The sequence below is a fragment of the Erpetoichthys calabaricus genome, chromosome 3, assembly GCF_900747795.2.
Source record: "Erpetoichthys calabaricus chromosome 3, fErpCal1.3, whole genome shotgun sequence".
NCBI classification, from domain to species: Eukaryota; Metazoa; Chordata; class Cladistia; order Polypteriformes; family Polypteridae; genus Erpetoichthys; species Erpetoichthys calabaricus.
In genome coordinates this window covers 90,863,750-90,881,437 of record NC_041396.2, presented here as the reverse complement: position 1 = coordinate 90,881,437, position 17,688 = coordinate 90,863,750, and the positions used below count along the sequence as shown (strand labels likewise).

Sequence of the window (17,688 nt, the reverse complement as noted above, 5' to 3'; positions counted from 1 at the left end):
CTGTATCAGTGAGTCTGGAGGTGGCGGCTTTCCTACTGGGATATGCCCAGTTTCCCCTAGCACTATAACAGAATAAAATATATTTTCAAAACTGGTCTCTGTGACTGTAAACTGGATGAAACGGAGTTAACATTAAAAGAAAATTGTTATAATTGTCATTTTTGTAGGGTTGAGGTAACAGTTATGGTTGAAAACATGAACATGAAGGCAGTATGGTAGAGTGTTTAAGGCTTTGGACTTCATACCCCGAGGTTCAAAACCTGCTACTAAAACTGTGTGACCATGAGCAAGTCACTTAACCTGCCTGTGCTCCAGCTGGAAAGCTAAAAGAAACATAACCAACTGGATCTCAAATGTCGTACATCGCCTTGGATGAAGTCGTCAGCCAAATAAGAACATTACATGATGACTTGTCCACCAATTATCCTGCTCAGGTCTATGATACATATTAAAAATGTCCTTTTATTTTCAACAGATGCAAAAAGAGTGCACAAAGCCTGGTACTGCACATAAACCACAAAATAATGCTATGTGCTTCTCTAACAGAAGAATTGTCTTCTTAACTTGATAGTAACATATCCCACTTTATCTCACCTCCAGACTTTAGGGAATCACAGTAGGCCTTTCTTCCGTACCGCATGCTGTTCTACAAATTATATATAAAACTCCCAAGCACGGCTCAAGGCTCATTGGAAGACCCATCTCTGAATTCATGAGCTCCTAGCACACCAAAATGGAAAGGAAACACTCTTCTGGTGTGTCTGTAAACCTTTCTTCTGATATCTGGAGAGGATGCCATTATGGCTCATTCATGACTATCTCATGAAAGATCTCATAGCTTTATTCAGACAACATGAAATTAGGCAGTGTCTGGAGTTTGCACCCAAAACTGGTAACAAGATAAAACTGCAATGCCACAGTCACTAAAACTTTATGCTAAAATTTCAGCCTACTGGAGTTGACATGTTCTCTTCATGTCTCTGTAGGTCATTTCCCCAATATCCAGTTTTACTCCCACATCTCAGATGTAAGGCCGTGAGTTGGTGCTAACCTTTTGCCTAAAGCTGTCTCTGACTGTAGTGAACCCAAAACAGGAAATCCTGAAAATGGATGGATGGATAAAGGCTTTTCTCAATTATTACCAGAATACAAGCACTTTCAACATAAAGTCATTACCATTTTATTCCAAACAAATCGAGACAATTGCTAATATCGATGAGAACAGATTTCATATTCTTATCTTCAACCTCATACCCCTTATCTCAAAGCCATTGTTCCACCTATAGGAGGACCAGTCACTCATTGCCTAATCACAGTTAAATCATGCAGTTAAATGAGAACATTGTAGGGGGACAACTGGGGATCAGGCTCTCCTTATATGAGTCATTCAGTTGTTCTATAAAGGATGTCCCACTATATGCCACCCTCTGAAGGTTGCCCTCATCTAAGCAATCTTCATGAGCCTTCCCCATGAAGTTAAAATGTCTGAGAAGTGTGCCCTCTAGTGGCGCAACAAATGTCAAGTTTCAGTCTACTTCTTCCTTTTCAAAGCTGCTCTTATATCTTTTGGTCTTCCTCCTACCTGGGATAATCACATAATTGATTATAATTAAGTGATATGTCTTTAAATAATAATATTAAAAAGTTGAACAAGTAAGCATGTTATAACCTACTGATCTACAGTTTTCTAGGTCCAGGTTACCCCTGAGTTAGCTTTTAATTCCAAATGTCTTTTAAGAATCATAAATGAATGCAAATCAAATGACACGGCCGCTCACTCGAATAACACTGTGTTCTACATTTCAGCACATTTCCAGAGTTCTGTTTATGTGTTTCATTCCGAATTGCCACTTTATCTGTCTTTCAGCAGCAAGGAAAGAAAAAACTGTCAGCTCGGCAGGTTGCAGAACAAATCTTTGCTGACTGTTTATCTTGCATAAATTGGAAGTAAATACTGAGGGAAAAAAGGTGGATCCAGTGACCAAAACAAAACTAGGCTCACAGTGTGGTAGCTTCTGTTTAAGTGCTACTGCAGGAACCACAGTGGCACAGTGGACACCAAGACTGGGTCATGTAAAAAGCAGGACTAGAAAATTGACTTTAATATAATTCCAAGTCTACTCAAGATGATTTATAACTTTAGGATATAGTATAATTGTTTACATACATCATTGTTTTACATTTGAAGCCAAAGCAGTTATGTCCTCAGTGTCACACAGGGAGGCTGAAGCAGGAATTGAACTGGTTTAAAATCCAACGCTTTAACCACTAAACCAAACCATCTAAGCAGCTAATTGTAACATTGTCATACATTTATGGGATCCCTTTTCTTTATTATGTGGTCATGCTTGAGCAGAGCCTATCCTGACAGCATTAAGTGGAAGACAGGAAACCAAACTTTACAGCTTTCAGGTACACACGCCAATATCCATAGTCACATTTACTAGGCCAGTTTACAGATGAAAGTTAACTTAATTGAACATTTTGGTCAAGAAATATATATGGAGATTGTTGGGGCCATACTGTAGTAGTGCTAACTAACCAACGAGTCACTGTCCTGCTCCTACCTTCTGAAGAAAAATCAGTCTATAATTCCACTTTTTACCTAATTCAATCAAGATGAAGGTAACAGAAGTAGTTATAAGAAATTCTACAGTTAAAGAGGCAGGATCATTAATATTTTCACAAAGACATCTTCTGGACAGCCAAGTAATCAGCATTTTATATAGAACCTTTCGCAAAGCAAATTAGGAAGAGACATGGAGTATGAAAAACTATTCAAAGTCGTGAAACAGCAAGGAATTGTATGAAGATCTTCCATCCACTAAGAAATCTAAAATTGGATTTGTAGAATTTCAAGCCAAACAGTTCCATCTATTAAAAATGGCTGATAAATAAGACATTTAAAGCATTCTTTTAGTACTAATGTCAATGATTAAAGAAAACATATAGCACTGACACATACTTCTTGGAGACAAGCTTAATTACAAATCAGTGCAGCAGTTAGCTTTTCTTCTCAAATTAGTAAGGCTAAAGACAGAGAGCTAAGTAAACATAAGCAATGACATTAATGGGGAATGACACTAAAGTATTGCTGAAATCCCCCTTTCTGCTGTGGCACTATGTCCAATTGACCAAAAGTGCAACACCTCTGAAACTGCTCTCACATAAATTCATAGGACTGATTTGACACCTAATAAAAGACAAAGCGCTTCCATAGGGAGATGAACCAGTCTGACTGCAGCAGAATATAATCCTGGAAAATGAAACATCCAGCGCAAGGCATTGTGACTGAATGTGCATCAAATCTTGGCAAATAAGACTGAAACTACATCCTGAAGAACCGCCATCATTTAAGATTCATGTACCAGTGGTTTCCCCAGTGGACTCTGTATCAAGACTTCATCAATAGCACTCATATGGACCAAAGAAACATAACCTGCATCTTTACCACACAATAAAAGAGAGTGGCATTCCCTCCCTTAAAAGAAGCAACACAAAAGCAGCAGTCATTCTTAACCGTTCACACTGAATCCACATCCCTAAATGGCTCCAGGCCTAGTGAATGCACACTCAAGTTGCTTGAATGCCTGAGGACAAGACTGGCCTCAGTGTTGGCAGCACCTGGTGCAAAAACACTCATCTGCACACCTTCAGCCCTATCGTAAATACAGCATAGTGATTATTTTCTAATTAACAACAAAAAGATTAACATTGAGAAAAGCTGACTATTACAAATGATCTGTTAGACCTAAATGCATTGCTATTTATAGCAGATTTAATGCATTTTTAATGTGTTTCTAATAATAAATCATACATTTTTAAATTTGATTGGTTTAAAATCCTATATTTTATTCTCTATCAGATATTTCCATCTATCTCTTTTACTTTTGATTACCTATTTCCATTCTCCATCACTTTGGGTATTCCATAATTTACTTTACTTAATTTGATTCTGTTAATTGATAATTTAAAAAGATACTTGAAACTATTGGAAGTGGGATTTGGGGTGGAATAAGGAACGATAATCCCAAAAACAGGAGGCTTATTTATAATAGAAATATAGCTAACTTTTTAATGCTTCTATACATACTAAATGGTTAAACTTTACATTGGTATCAGTCATAAAGTAAAAATAACATATACAAGGGGGGACCCAAAAATAGATAAATATTTTTAAAACATGTTTAATTTAATTTTCTGTACAAACTACAATTAGTCTCCTTCAAAGTACTCTCCATTGGCGGAAATACACTTATCTAACCATTTGTTCCATTGTTCGAAACATTTTTTAAATTCGTCTGAAGTAATGCCCATTAATGCTCTGGTCGTTTTTAGTTTTACCTCTTCGACGTCAGCAAAACGCCTTCCTTTCAAGTCTTTTTTCATCCGAGGGAACAAAAAGAAATCACACGGAGCTAAATCCGGTGAGTAGGGTGGGTGGTTCAGGGTTGTCATACCGTTTCTTGCCAAAAATTGGCGAATGCTGAGAGCAGTGTGAGATGGAGCGTTGTCATGATGAAAGAACCAATCGCCCGACTCCCACAAATCAGGGCGTTTCCTTCTCACACTGTTGCGCAACCTACTTTTAAAAACAAATTCACTGAACACAAGCACAACCTTCCAGACTGATGGCACTTGGCAGACTGACTTGTGAGGAGTGTAACTAGATCACCCTAGCAGCCCAACCACGTACTACAAGTACCAACCTAACAACAACAAAATTCCAGTTATTTTTGGGTCCCCCCTCGTACAATGTCATATTTTAAATAGAGGTTAACAGATTTAGTTAAGTATAGAGAAGTAAGCACAATGCTAGTAAACTTCACTTTCCTTCTCTTACTTTACACATTTGCGGCCTATGGTTAGGTGCATACTACATTTTGATTTAAAAATGGGATTTTCAAACTAACAACACTGTCCACACTAGGATTTGCAGATTGTTTATGAACACTAAAACGACTGCATATATGATGTAGACATTTGCCAACACTGGCCATGCGCACATCAGTGGAAAAAAAATCCCTGAAGGGATGGACACAAGCAGCCATGGGATTTATCGTAAAACTGTTGTGATCAGTAGATTATTTGCTGTTTACACATTTATGCAGCATTAAACTGTACAAAACACAATTTAGATGTATGCAGGTAAGCAACACAACAAGCTCCTTGGAAAGCCACTCTTCTATGTCTGCTTTATTCGAATATGATTTTCTTCCATAAAGGGAGACCCATCAGGAAATGAGACATTGTAATGAGCAGGATCCAATCAGAGAAGAAATACACAGTAAGCACAAATAAATCAAAGCGATTGGAGTCTGCATTTTTGTAAGTCTTTGTTTTTACCTGTCTACACTGCAGCACCTGGATGGCATTTTCATAAATATACGCTTACCAAGAGCCTTTTCAAAAGTCTCCATTTTCAGAGGTTAAGACTGCTGGGGTAGTGAAGACAAAAGGTGAAAATTAAAACTAATGCTTCTGTTTTTAAATGAAAATGTAGCAGTGTAGATGTAGCCTAAGCCAGTTTTATCTGCCTTGCCATTATCCAATTAAATTAAAAAGAAATATAAACAAACAATCATTTAGTAATAGAGAAATAACGTTTCCATACAAATTAATTGGCTGGAAAGTATATTGGCACAAAATGTAATAATGTGTACTGTAGAAATGTAAATGAAAACACATTTTGTAATAGAAATTGTGGTTTATAGGTTTATAGGGTTATTTTTTTCACATATACAGTGCAGTGTGAAATTCTTACTTGCATGTGCTGATCAACATGCCACGTGTCACACTTATTGTAGGTTCTTCTACCCAAAACCTTAGAAGGCATTCAGTCATTTAGCGGCTGTTTACGTACATTACATTTATTGTGGATTCCAATATCTGTAGCCATCCACAGCCACAGGAGTTACACAGCCATTGGCTGTTCACCCACATTATATTTAACTTTAGTGTTTCTATCAACAGCCATAGGAGCTACACAGCTATCTAGATTACACTTATCGGCATTACACTTGTTTTGGATTTATGTAAGGTAGCCCTTCCAGGTAAGGTTAAGGTTAAATAGTAATCACGGTTCACCCCAGCTCTCCTAACTCCCCAGGCTATTGAGGCAGCTAAATAACTGACCTCTCCCTGTATCACCAATAAGCCTTCATTTTGGTAACATCCAGAGTACATCAGGCAAGGAAGCACGGTCCATATGGAATTCATGCTTGATAAAAAGCTTTTTAACACTAAAAATAAAATCAATTTGACGCCCTTGAGCTTGGTGGCTCTGATTGCTATACTCTAAAGGTGAGTAAAAAAGACTGAAATAGTGTAATAAGACTGCATGAGGATTTGATATATATACAGCTAGTAATGCTAGTGGTTCATATTGCATCCAGTCTTGTACATTTTAATAAAGCATTTAATTTATATAACACACTATGCTTTATCATTATATATTCTTATCAAGCATACTGCACCTCACATTTATTTTTAGAGCTGATGTACTGGCAGGTTAGGTGACTCCCTCAGGGTTACACATTACATGATAGGTGACAATTGAACCAGCGAGAATGTTTTTAAAATTTCAGTGATTTAGCCTTTAAGACACTGCCTACAGTGATGGGACCAGTGTATGTAGCCCAGAGAAAGACAATGAAGTGGTATTCATGACTTGGTAGCTCTGCCTGGCACTTTAGACCATTAAGACTAAATGCAGGACCACTTATGAGCTAAACAGTGTGAAGCTGTGCTCATTTGTGGCTCATGAATTTCACTCCATTTGTATTGCTGGACGTCAGATGATAATATATATACAGTAATATAATATAATATATATATATAATATAATAATAAAATAAAAATTGCTTATGTTAAAAAAGCTGAGGTATTCTGGGCACCTTGGAATTTTCTTTTTACTTTTTATCTTATTTGCATGTGCATGCTGTATGCAAGTTCCAAGGCCCACTGGTCAAGTTATTGGACTGGGTCATAAACCACCAGACTGCCAATTCAAATCCCACCCCAATTCATTGTGTGACCTTACTAATACTCTTAATGTAGAAATATGGAAACAACCGTATTGCAGTATATTTGCAAAGCATCCTGGGTTGGTATTTCCTATGAAGATGTAGTATATAAGGTACTACATAAAATACACACATACTTTTCAAACCTGCTTAATTCATCAGTGTCAGAGAAGGGTGTTCAGGGTCTATCTCAGCAGCACTAGACTGAAGAAGAACAGAAGGTGACAATGCATTGCAAGGCACACAAACACACGCAGATTCACTCACAACATGGCCAGTCTGAATTCACCAAATAGCATAACACACACACCATTGGGTAGGTGGAAGAATAACTGGAATATCAAAGGAAAAACCCTGAAGACAGGTGGCCATTCTATGGTACCATGATCTTTGAGTATACCTAACTTATCTCAAAACTTCTGTCTTCCTCACCTGAACATATTAATCATAACATTTGTCTGTTAAAATATTTCTATATTTTTTTGGACCTAAAATTGGCAAGCTCCTTCAAGAAACCTGACCCTCCATAAGAGGGTCATTTTTTGTTGAACTGGCCAATTTAGTGTTCTGTTAATAGTGCCATTGAGTACAGTTTTTGTTTATTACTTTGTACCATTTAAACAGAAAGGCCTGTTGGTACCCCAACATTTCAAAGAAGCTTTTGCTCTCCACCCAGTTGCACTATCTATCTATCTATCTATCTATCTATCTATCTATCTATCTATCTATCTATCTATCTATCTATCTATCTATCTATCTATCTATCTATCTATCTATCTATCTATCTATCTATCTATCTAATTAACTAACCTAGCAACAACAAAATATATGGCCTAATAATATTAGACTACATAGTGCTTTTGTCTGGAGGTGATGGGGGGTATATTCAGTGGCTTTGGCGTCTCTATAAGTGGCTTAAGACCCACAAGACCCCCCACCGTCCAGCATTGCTGTTGGTGGTCTGGGTCACACAAACAGTCAATGGCAAAGACCAAGAAAGATTCCTTAGCTATTAGGCCAAACTACACATAAAAATGAAACAAATTATATGGCACTCTTCACTCTATAATAAAATATTTACAAGATGCGGTGCAGAAATAGTTCTGTCCAGCATAAATATTTCCATATCTTCTCATAAGGGGACCTGGCAAGTTAGACAGCTTTTATGAGGTCACTTAATGATTTGGCAGCGGAGACTGAAGTGGAAGCCTTATTCAATGCCTTAGCCACACAGTCTACCAAAGATGGCCTTTTATTTATATAGAGCTCTTCTACTGTTAAGAACTACCCAACATGCATTGCAGGAACCATATTTCTATAACTGAAGTCCTTTCAGGTTAAACAACCTGACCAGAGTCACACAGTGAGCTAATGATACAGACTAACATGGACACCTTTGACCAATGCCTCGACTATTTATTTTGTTATTTTATATACATCAATCTATAATGGACATTTTCCTAGGATTCTTTTCACAAATAGTATCAAACAGTGTGACTTTTGTCTAAAATGGAGTCACAGAGTGAGTGGAGAGTGAATGTAAAGTTTTGTCCATTTCAAAGCCATGTTCCTTAAAAAGTATAAATGTAATGTTGTATAGTGGCATTTTATGCATTTCTGTGTTTTTACAGTGAGAGTAAGTTGCTACTTCAGCAACTTGCTTGAGGTCACACTGTGATTCAGTGCCAGAGAATGAACCATCATCCTGGAGGCTTACTATCAGATATTGCATTACATTTTTAGCCAAGAAGTTGTTGACATAAAAATCAGAGAGGAAGGTCTACTAAGAAGGTTTACTGAGTGTATGGGTTGTAGAATAAAGAGAGCTGAACCGATCTGAACTCAACCTTTCTATAACACGATTGGTTTATAAATGTCCAACAAATTAATATTCAGAAGATTCTTTTTTATTTGACTAACTCAGTTTTAATGAACTATTGGTGTTAACAAAATTATTAATTTAAAAATGAAAATAGATAGACGCACCCTCAATTACAAAAACTGAGGGACATGTTAACATTTGGGCGGCACGGTGGCGCAGTGGGTAGCGCTGCTGCCTCGCAGTTGGGAGATCTGGGGACCCGGGTTCGCTTCCCGGGTCCGCCCTGCGTGGAGTTTGCATGTTCTCCCCGTGTCTGCGTCGGTTTCCTCCCACAGTCCAAAGACATGCAGGTTAGGTGGATTGGCGATTCTAAATTGGCCCTAGTGTGTGCTTGGTGTGTGGGTGTGTTTGTGTGTGTCCTGCGGTGGGTTGGCACCCTGCCCAGGATTGGTTCCCTGCCTTGTGCCCTGTGTTGGCTGGGATTGGCTCCGGCAGACCCCTGTGACCCTGTGTTCGGATTCAGCGGGTTGGAAAATGGATGGATGGATGGATGTTAACATTTGCACCTTTAGAGGATTTAGGAGCATAAGAGTAAATAGTACATGGCGGATAACTGAGAGCTACTGTGATGTTCTGGGACTTCTGTCACCTTTACAATCTTAACACCTCCTTCCTGCATAGTGCAAATGGACACACAGGAAAATGTTCATTAAATGAGGGAGTTGAGCATCAATAGTCTCAGTCATAGTATTTACAATCATAACGTAGGGCCACAATGGTTTAGCATATTTAGTAAGTTATTTTAAATATAATGAGAAATAATTATAAACATGAATATTTACAACACAAAAAGAAAAACATACAAATGTGCAAGTATTCATTTCTTTAACTTGGCTGACAATGGTCCCCAGTGGGTTTCTAAGTGTACAGCTACACGTATCGATGGAGCAGACAGGTGACAGGACTTGTGTTCTAGTGTTCAGCACTGCTACCTCACAGCTCTAGTGCCCTGAATTCAAGTAAGAGTCTGTGTGGAATTTTCTCCCACAACCCATACACTAGCATGTTCAAATGGACTGAACTGGTGCTGCTCTACAGGGTGGGCCCAAGTCCTGTGCCCAGGTTAGACTCTGACCCCCACAACCTTGAAATGGATGGAGATTGTTCTTGTTGTTGCAATGATCAGTAAAACTAAAATCACATCCACAGAGGCACATAGTAGATTTCTAAGAGTCATTCTTAGAAAGTTAATGTTATAATTCATGCAAGTGTTTGTTTGATTTGAGTAGAATTCAACTTTCACAAAGCTACTTAGATAATAGCATAACCTTTTACCCCCTGTAAGCTAACACATAATAGAAGTTTCTAAGTTGTATCTGTAATAGCAGAGTGTTAATTAGCCAGTTAGGTACATAGCCTGGACTCTTAGATTAGCTGACAAACAGAATGATGGCATACAGTTTTCGGACAATATGATTATATGAGGGTATGCCCTGACTTAAGTCCTTTCAGTGCAGGTAGAAACTTAAGAGAAATTTAACAAGATACCTAGGCCTTAAACATCTTATCCAGTATCTTTTCATTTCTTTTTAATATCTCATTTTCCTTTTTAAGTCTGTGTGAACTATTTTTGCTTTGAATTTTACTAAGACTTTTAAAATGAAGATACTTGCACTGAGGAATTCTTTGAACATGTGTCACACTGTTGCCTGAGCTGTTGTATGAATTAATTTGAGGCTGCAGAATTTTAGAAACACAGCTACCTGATGATATAAACACTTCCCTTAAAATGTATGTAACCTGTAGTAATTTTTTTGGGTGAACTAGGGTATAACATAATTAAATAAAGGCAAAATACAAATGTTATGTAAAAATGTTGTTATAATATTGTATATATCCTTATGCTAATTAATTATTGCTATCACATTCAATTCTAAGTGTAAATCAGCTTTGGTTCTTAAAGGACATTTGGGACAATATCTCTTAACTTTGTTCTCCAGCCATATTTGGAGTCATAAGAAATATGGTTGAATAATTAAGGAAATAAAAGATTGGGGACACTATTTTAGTTATTCAACTTAAAATATAATTACAAAGAGAAATAGAGTGGTTAGCTAGGGAGCTGCTAGCATTTATCAAATTGTATTCAGGGTGCGTCCCTTTAGCTCAGCTCATTTCACACTCACTCCTTCTGAACAATCTGGATGCCACTTATTAAAGTGAACTGAGGACTGGTACAGTGGTAGTAAACAAGGGCATTGCAACTGGTAACATAACCATCTCAAATTGTCTCACTCCAATTCAAGGGTGAGATTAGCTGGCACCTATCCTGGCAGCTTTGTGTGTAAAAGACTGGAGTCAGCCATGGATGTCTACTAAGTACCCATCCTCAAACTGACACAGGGCTAATTTGGGAGGTGGGAGGAAGGGAAAAAACACAGAGAATCCATTGTAAAGGCCACCCAGACTGGAAGAAAACATGTAAACTCCATACGTAAAGTGAAAGGGTATAAGATTCAAATGTAGAATAGGCAGCCCCAGGACTAACTATGTATCACCCCTTTGTCCATTCAAAATGGTGCATGGCCTCGATGGCTGTAATATTTTTGTATGATTTTTTCATTGCCTCGCATATTATGAAAAATCAGCGCCTAAAATAGCCCACTGCAGGTGTCAGATGGTTATCGCTGCTGCTGCTGCCGGCACTGGAGACTAGCAAAGAAAATCACATATTTCATCCCTGAACAAGTCAGAGCTGTGATGGATTAAAGAGGTGATGTTTCAATAAAATCAAAAAGTAGGACAGCAATAAATACCTTTAATCCTGCCTGTTGAGTCATTGCCTCAGTAATCATACAATTTATCTGATGGGGTCTCACCTGTCCTAAATATGACCATTAACCAGATGCTGCCACCATTCAGTTGCTTCAGTAAACACTTTCATCATCAGTCAGTACTATATGGTGCCTTCATGTGTATTTAAACAAGTGTGAATTTAAAATGCATACAATGGGAATAAAGTGACAAGTAATAATAATAATAATAATAATAATTCATTACATTTATATAGCGCTCTTCTCAGTACTCAAAGCGCTATCCACACAGGGAGGAACCAGGAAGCAAACCCACCATCTTCCACAGTCTCATATATATATATATACGTCAGCGCTATATATACATATATATACATACACATACATATATACACACATACTGTATTGCACCTCTGTGAAGCTCACAGTGAAGCTGGGAAGTGAATTAATTTATTTACAATAAATATATTCTGTGAACTTGATCTATTATATAAACTGACCTGTAATTCAGACATACAAAAAGAAATTCCTGTAAGTAAAGGCACAATAAAGCAAGCAGGCAAGGAGACATATTGAAAACAGTAAGTTAGAGCCAGGAGATGCCACATCTCTAAGTTAAGATGAAGGGGGCTGACTTTTGAATGTCACAGTAAAAAGGTCAAAAGATAATATTCCGGTGGGGAGCTTCTCAGCACCACACTGCTACAGTTATTGAACTGCTCTTACACTCCTTGTGAACCAACATATCTTGGTCTAATAGCCTGTAAGTGCCATTCTTGGCCTAAAATCACCATGAGCTGTGGTTAAAATAAAATTTGTTGACACGGTGGGCATTCCCTTTGGAGTGCAAATCTGCTTTTTTGTTCAATCCCTCATACAGCACACCAAGCTTTATCCTCAGATTTAATAATAATATATTTACATAGCACACTTAAACAATATAGTCATCTCAAGGTACTTCACAATAAAAAGCTCCATAAATGAAAATGACAATGCATACAACTCAATAAAATAGCAAGAGCTGTGAAAAAAGACATTAAAGGACCAGTTATTATGAACTTCCAAATGCACAGCAATAAAGATGAGTCTTTAAAATTCTTTGAAAGCAGCCAGTGCTGCAGAATGCATTCTACACGTGTGGACCAAAGAAGGAGAAGACATGAGTGTCCATAACATTTAGCTTTGGCTCTGGAGTAATCCAATGTGGTAGATGATCCAGGCCTGCGGAAATCAATGAGTATCTAAAATTATGTAGTGAGCAGGTCCTGGATGGAGATAAGGGTCAAAGAATTCATGTAAAGAAGAAGAAGAAGAAGTGGATTGTTTCTGGTACAGGCAGCCGGTGTAAGGATGATAAAATCTGAGTGTTATCAGGACATTTAGGTGTTTTTGTAAGGACATGTGTAGCAGCAAGTATAACTTCTGAATGGTGTTTAGGGGGAGACTAGTAAACTGAGAATTACGACAATTAAAACAGGATGAAATGAAGGTTTTGACCTGCTTCTCTGCATCATGTATGGACACAGATGGTGTTAAGTCATGATACCTTTCTAAAATGGTAAAAATTATTTTTTTTCAGATGGATGTGACTTTAAAATAAAAGTGCTGTGCCAATTTTGAACCTTAGAATTATAACCAAAGATGACAAAGATATTCTGTAAAAAGCCATCTTTGGCCACACCAAGTTGCTCCATTGTAGATGTGTTTCAGTTCTTCTTTCATATTATTTCTTATTTGGCTGACATCTTTATCCAAGATGACTTACTAAAATCAACATCTGAGATACAATTGGTTACATTTCTTATTGCTTTTCCAATTAGAGGACAGTCAGGTAAAGGGACTTTCCCATGGTCTCATGGTGTCAGTATTGGGATTTGAACCTACAACCGCAGGGTCTGAAGTCAAAAGCCTTAACCACTGCACCACACTGCCTTCTATTATATAGTGACTATATAGACTACACATTTCTGCTACGTCCTCCTATTACACCATTGCCTCAAATGTTTAGAAAATGGATGTATCAATACGAGAAGGAGAGTGATGACTACAGAAGAACAGCCAAATGCTGACTGTCAGGAAAGTGTTAAACAGGTAGAACACAACAAGGAGCAAATTAAGAAATCCCAAAATGAATTCATCAATGCCTATTCATGACCATATCTGAAATCCAATCTAAATCTAATGAAATAAAGACAAGGGTAATCAAAAATGACAATCTATCTCTTCATTAATACATTGCATCAGCCAGTTGTCTCTGTAAATCATTCTGACACCCTTCCACCTCCACCTAATTGGGTGGATATCTCAGTCTAAACCAGGCTACCAGGCAGTTTAAAGCAAACCACTTTTAAACCAAAATTATAATTAAAATATCAGTAGGATTATCCAAATTATTTATATAGTCACCAATTTAAGTTATAACATCAAAAACAAATACATTAAAGGACTACTGGTTTATCCAGACGTGACAACAAGCCATTTACAACTGGGAAAATGTTGATTACTCAAATGTAAGAACTGAATTTTACCAGGTTTTATGTAAGACATTTATCTTAAAAAAAAGGCACATCACTTTTGGGTTAAATGGTAGGTGGGCCAAAGGGTTTAGTGCTGAAGTCCCCTTCAATGCAATGTTAATTGACTTATGATGATAATGCTATTTGTTGCTGCCTGAGAAGATGGTCCTAATTAAATTCACCTCTCACATTACCACAAGATTAGGTTCTTACTGTATGGCAATTGTGATGCACTTTATTTGCAACTGAACAAATAATAAAAGATTAAATAAATTCAAAGATCATGATTGTATGAAGCCTGTCACTACCCCACCATACATGATGTGTTCTCTCTCTATATTTTCAATCTCTCAGTATTTTTGTGCAGTATTGTCTAGACAATTTATCATATACTTCAACAATTACAAGTAGCAGCCTACATCAAAAGTTAAATCCGAAAAATAAATAACCTTTAAATCTGTTCTGCAAGAAAGCATCAAGGTGTTACAGTCTTAAGTGCATTTTTCTGATATGATTAAACAGACACCATATTTGTCTAAGCCACTGGCACAATCTTCATACTTTGCGTGCGATCACGCGTCTCAAAAGCTTCTTTTTAAAGAGTTTACCCTGCTTCTGTTTAATCATTGAAATGTTCAGGGCTACAGACATTTTAGCAGTAAACCCGTCTTTGTAAAAAAAAAAGCATAGCAAAGAAGAAAGAAGCAACACTCAAGGTCAAGCCTAGCCGTCTTTCCACATTTAAATAATTCACATGCAGGGGAAGAAAGCAAACAAAACAGAAGAGCAGCCAAGCAAAATGTACATCTCATCCAACCTAATCTGAAAGTCAAAACACAAATGTAAAATTTTAAAATGACACATTAGAAAAGACAGTTTGAAATATCAGGTATTTCGAAATAAGATTGACACATTACCGACACAATGTGTCTAAAATAAATGCAGCGTTAAAGTCAGACAAAATAGAGACGGAGTGGCCGCCTTCGCTAAGTGTCTGTAAGAGGCAGGCGCTGCGTATCCGTTTAATCTAAAAGCGCTGCAACAGATAGCGATTTAAACACAAATATGGATGATCTAAATAAAGGTGCTTCTTTCTCCCTGTCTGTTCGCGCCAACATGCACACATGTGTGCTGTTCTTTCATTGATCACTTACCGTATAACCGAACTCTTTTACTATAACAATATTTGCCTCAGAAAGCGTGTTTCCTAGCAACAGCAATACCTTTGCTAATTGATTGCTTCCTGTAAAGTAAAGCGGGGTGTCTGTGTAGAATAAGCTCAATGCAAATCATGCGGCCACAATGCTACTCAAAACGGTCTCTTTGACTTTGACCCTCGGTGCACAGCGTTTAACTCTTCGGATTTTTACATAAACATAATCATTGATGGTTTATCTGTGCAGTCCGTGTAATTCTGTTATTTTTATTACCTTGTGAGAAACGAGCGGCAATGTGACCTTAAAGTGATCAGATAGAGCGATAGATCGATTCATACATCTCAGTCTCAACTGGTTAATTTATGACGTACGATCGGTAATTATTAAATGAAAACGTGCATCTCTCTCTATCGCCATTACCTCTATAGCGAAAGCATTGAAGGAATCATAATGTCTAACTTACCTGATATGCAGAAGAGACAGACCTCTCTTTAAATTCCGTTGTAACGATATGGCCAGAAGTGAATGTGCAAATAAAAACGCTCGGTAAAATGCAATCAGCAGCAAAGCTCTAACACTGCACGGGCATCACGCTTGCAATTTAAGATCCTAAAACAGGACATGAAAATCACATGCAGCTTAGACTGAAAATTGACATGCTCTGCGTGGAGCGAACCTCTCTGACGCACAAGCCTGCCTGGTCACGCCGCCTAATTATTAATTGCTAATAATAGCACAAGTTGCTTTTAAAAGCAGACGAGGTAAAGTACACCTGTATGGATCACGATGACCTTCTTTTTCTCTTAGAACAGTTATATTCTTATATTTTGATCACAGTGCGTCACCGATGCCGGGGGATTTTCCAGTGGATTTAAAGAAAGAGATTTTTTTATATTTTTTTCTTTTTTCATTCAAAAACGAGTGGGGGGACAAGACCAAGCACAACGCTCAAATGACGCAAGGTTGACTCACTCACGAAGACGAACGTCAGTGAATATTGCTTATATTGTTCCCTCTACTACTCTGTAGGGGGTTTTTAAGAGTGGGGGCTAAGATTAAAGGAAGCGAGGGTGGGAAACAGATTGATAGCAGGATTAAATGAGCTATGACCGTAACCAGAGCATATACGTGATGGTCTATTAGGAGTTTACTGTCCCTGTCTGTCCAACAAATCACGAATATATCCAAATATACGTCTTGGATAATCGCTGTACAAGTGACGAAGCTTAGAGCTAAGCAAGAAAAAATACTGATCGTGAAAATGGATTATGGGGTGGCAGGAATAAAATCTCAAGCAATACATCACGGATTTTCATTCATAACAACCTTAAGACACACTGGACACAGGCTGGCCTGTTATTAATTGAAGATAACACCCACCGTCCAGTGCTTCCTGCACAGGGCTTTTCTTTTTAAATGCTAGAGGTCGGCTTTTAAACTTGCGATCACTTGAAAATAATATTTTCTATTCGTGATAGATAGATAGATAGATAGATAGATAGATAGATAGATAGATAGATAGATAGATAGATAGATAGATAGATAGATAGATAGATAGATAGATAGATAGATAGATAGATAGAACTTTATTTGTACTAAGGGGGAAATAACCTTTCTCAAGAAATATAGAAATTTTAACAAACACATGTATATGACTAAGGTGTTCAGGCAAGGAAGAAAGACAATTTGCTTGATTCCTGCCTCGCCCCGAAGATGCTCCAGTTCTCTCCCTCCTCGTGCTACCTCAGTTAAGCGATTCAAAAATGGACGGATATTTTGATCATTCTTTCTAAACCCGCTTTAATCCAACGCTGGGTCACGGGGGCCGAAGTCTGTTGCAGTAGCCCTGGGAAGTGGCAAGCAACATCCCAGTCCATCGCAAGGCCAAATTACAAATGCATTTTGGAAATGGCAATTAAGGGGATGTAGCAGAAAAACAACCGATACAGCGAAAAGAACATGCAGACTCCAACAGAAAAAAGTCGGTTGTGTAAGTCGAAGCCCAGATGCCAAGCCTTGATGCTGTTGTTCAATAACGGATGTTGTTGCTGTAGTAATGCTCAAACTGCCCCGCAAATATGTTTCTCTGTGAAAACATTTATCTATGAGGCACATTCTTTTTAAAGTGATACGATGTTTGGAGTTATTTACCAGGTTATGAGTATGTTTTAATTGAAAGTAAAGAAGCCATGCTTTCTGGGATAGGTCCCTGCCCCTCCACCTTGCTTAGGATAAAGCGGTTTAGAAAATTGGGTGGATGCATGGATAAAGAAGCTGAAGTGACTATACGACTCGGTTCTGATGATGTTATTAGCGCCATTATGTATGCAAATGACCTAAGCTTTTTAATAATTA

General features: G+C 37.7%; 1 protein-coding gene across 1 annotated transcript in view; it reads right to left on the bottom strand.

Annotated features, from left to right (window-relative positions):
• Positions 1–16,535, bottom strand: part of slc6a17 (solute carrier family 6 member 17) — a 168,141-nt gene extending 151,606 nt beyond the window's left edge. Inside the window, exon 1 of the mRNA XM_028797113.2 lies at positions 15,797–16,535. The gene's annotated coding sequence lies outside the window, so the exon portion shown is untranslated. The remainder of the gene's footprint in view (positions 1–15,796) is intronic.
• Positions 16,536–17,688: the final 1,153 nt, after the last annotated feature.